This window comes from Echinops telfairi, unplaced genomic scaffold, assembly GCF_000313985.2.
Source record: "Echinops telfairi isolate 266 unplaced genomic scaffold, ASM31398v2 ScPeMD7_11;HRSCAF=52, whole genome shotgun sequence".
Lineage (NCBI taxonomy): Eukaryota > Metazoa > Chordata > Mammalia > Afrosoricida > Tenrecidae > Echinops > Echinops telfairi.
Genome location: NW_022103908.1, coordinates 22,316,028 through 22,319,880, shown reverse-complemented (window position 1 = coordinate 22,319,880; position 3,853 = coordinate 22,316,028).

Here is a 3,853-nt window from a genome sequence, read left to right as displayed (position 1 = left end):
ACCTTAACCATCTCAGTAAGAAAGTCCCAACTCAAAAAGTCCTGGCCCAGATGGCTTCACAGGAGAATCCTACTAAGCATTAGGAGAAGAGCTGACACCAATCCTACAAATACTCTTCCTGAAGATAGAAAAGGATGGTAAACTCCTAAACACGTCTTATGAAGCTAGTATAACACAGATACCAGAACTGGGCAAGGATCTCACAAGGATAGAGAATTACAGGCTGATATCTCTAATGAACATCAATGCAAAAATCCTCAACAAAATTTTGGCCAATAGAATACAAATGTATATTAAAAAAATACATCATGAGTGGGATTCATAGCAGGGATGCAGGGATGGTTCAACATTTGAAAACCCATCAACAATATCAATAAAAATTAACAAGCAAAAGGACAAGGGCACATGAAAATATCACTACATGCAGAAAAAGTATTTGACAATATTCAACACTTATTCCTAGTTAAGACACTCAAGAAGGTAGAATTGGAAGGAAATTGCCTTAATATAATAAAAGCTATATACATAAAAACCAACAGCCAGCAATAAAATTAGTGGAGAAAAAATGAAAATATTCCCACTGAATAAGGGGACCCAAAAAGGATGGCCCTTGTCCCACTTCTATTCAACATCATTTTGGAGGTTGTACCTAATAATGTAAGTCAATGGAAAGATATCAAAGGTTTATGTTTGGGGAAAGAAGAAGTGAAATTATCATTATTTGGAGATGACATGATTTTATTTATAGAAAACCCCAAACACTCCACAATAGGATTGCTGGAAATGAAAGATAATTATGGTAGAGTGGCAGGATATAAGTCAACAATTAGAAGTCAATTGGATTTCTATATACCATTGATGGTATTACAGAAAAAGAGACTAAAAAGGTAGCACCCTTCACAATAGTCAATCATAAATTGAAATATCTAGGGATATATGTAACCAAAAATCAAATGATCCATATGAGGAAAACTATAGAACATTATTACAAGAAACCAAAAAAGATTATCACATGTTGAAGAATATTCTATGTTCATGGATTAGAAGACTCAATAGTGTAAAGATGTCAATCCTGCCCAAGGTACTATACAAATTCAATGCAATCACATTACAAATTCCAACATCATTTTTCAAAGAAATGAAAGAAACAAAACAAAAAATACTACCAACTTCATATGGAAAGGGAAGAATCCCAGGATTGGCAAAGAAATTCTCGAGAAGAACAAAGTGAGTGTTTTAAATTACCTGACTTTAAAACTTCCTGTATAGCCATAGTTGTCAAAACAGCATGGTACTGGTAAAACGATAGATACTTGGACCTGTGGGTAAGAGCAGAAAATCCATACTTAAAAACAGCAGCATATAGACAACCGATCTTTGATAAAGGCCCCCCAAAAATATCAAATGGGAAGAAGATGCCCTTTTCAACTAATGGAACTGGAAATGCTGGATATTAGTCTACAGAAGAATGAAACAAGACCCTTACCTTACTCGGTGCACAAGACCAAATTTAAGGTGAATCACAGATGTCAAGGTAAAACCCAAAACTATTAGGATCATCAATGGAAGGATTGGGACATAGCTAAAAACCTTAACTCAGGGAATATATGGGCTATCAGAAATTAGGAAAGATACACAGAGGAAGATAAAATATATGAGTGGGACATTCTAAAGATAGGACACTTGTGCACAATGAAAGACTTCATCAAGAAAGTAAAAGAGAGTCCACAGACTGGGAAAAAATATTCAGTAATGACATATCAGACAAAGAGCTTATTACTAAAATCTACAGAAACCTACAAGCTTACAACAAGAAAAACAAAACAAAACAAAAATAAAATCCAAATAGCCCACCTTGAGGAGGTGGGCCAAAGGCTTGAATAGACAATTCACAAAGGAGAAAAACCCAATAGCCAATAAACATATGAGAAAACGTTCCTGATCATGGGCCATCTGGGAAATGCAGATTAAAGCAACCATAAGATATCATCTAACACGCACAAAGATAGCCCATGTCAAAAATACAGAAAGCAATAAATGGTGGAGTGTGGTGAGATAAGAACTTTCATTCACTGCTGATGGTCTTGTGATACGTACAGTCACTGTGGAAAGTGATTTGGTGATAGCTAACACAGATGGAATTTGAGTTACAGTATGACCCAGCTATCCCCACTACCGGACATATACCCAGTAGAAATAAGAAACAGACCATGACCAGTCATCTGGTTGCCAATGTTCGTCGCTGTGCAATTCACAATTACAAAAAACTGGAAACAGCCTAAATTTTCATTAATAAATGAATGGATTAAAAAACACTGGTATAGTTACACAGTGGAATACTATGCATCCCTAAAAAATAGTGATGAAAGGATGAAACATCTCACCTCATGGAAAGAGTTGGAGGATAATATGCTGAGTGAAGTTAGCTGAGTTAGTTTATTGTGCCAACCTGGTCGATAACCACATGTGGGGTTAATTGAAGGGCGGAGGGATAAATGACCCAGTGAGCCTTGCCTTTCTAGTTTTCGGGTCTCTTGCTTTCTGATGGTCGGGCCAGGGTGCAGCTGCCTTAGCCAGTTACGTGCTTTAGCTGGCAAGGATCATTTCCTGAAAGGCATCTCTGAGGAGAAGACATATGGACCTACCCCGATGCAGCTCTGGGTGCTGGAGCAGCCGTGTGGAGACCCCTGCCAGTGCTGAGTTGTTTACACATTCACTGACTCGGCTTTCCTCCTGCAGTCAGCATTGTTGTGTCTGCTTTGTGAGATGGAGGAGGACTTTTTGGACTGGTGTTGGACATATGGGTTAATGTTGGACTTGTGGGCTTGGGTAGCACTGAGTTGTGATGTTTTCTTGATGAGCACTTAACATTTATATATAAAACTCTCCCTTATACATGAGTTGCTGTGGATTTGTTTCTCAAAAGTACCCAGACTAATACATTAGCCAAGCACAAAAGGATACGTACAACATGAGTCCACTCAGGTAAGTTCAAACAAAAGAACGGGCATAGAGAAAATGCACACAATACACAACTCCTGGGGTGAGGACCAGATATTCTGGCAAGATCCAGACAAACCCAAAGATTCATCTCCCCCTATCTCATATGCCTTTAAGTCTTTCAGGGAGACAGGGGAAGAAAAATGAAGGCAATGGGGAGTCAGAGGACTAACTAAACCAAGGCAAGGCTATCGTTTGTGCCTCCACAGGAAAGGGAGAGCGATTGTGGACATCATTCTGGTGAGACAATACACAAGGGCAATATTCCCGAGTGGAACAGCTCATTCCCAGAGATGACTGTGGGGCAAACCTCAGCTCGAGATGTGCTCGAGACGCATTGCAGAGGACAACCTGGAAGATACAATTAGGGAAAGCAACCAGAGCATTCACACATAAGCAATTGCATTATTTTAGTATGAAGTATGTATTAATAGAGGCAATAGTCATTTATTTCATTTGAAATAGCAACAAAGAATTCTGAATATTAAGATGACCAATAACATCCAAACCATTGGCATCAACTGTGTAAGTATATTTCCCTCTGTTGCCTTTAACTCTTGAACTCTTCCCAGAGTCTTTACCCACATCTATACACACTACGTTTGCTCCATTGTAAAGTAGTCATAAATATTTTCCTTTAAATACTTTTTTTAAAATTATGATGACTAAGAAATACAAGTGGGGTAAGTGAGTATGTGTTAGTCTGGGTTGAATAGAGAAACAAATTCACACACACTCACATGTGTATAAGAAAGAACTTTATTCTTTGATGCCTGATAACTGATCCCTTCAGCACCTGGTGATCACACAGGCTGGTGTGCTTCTTCCATGTGGGCTTTGTTGCTTCTGAGCT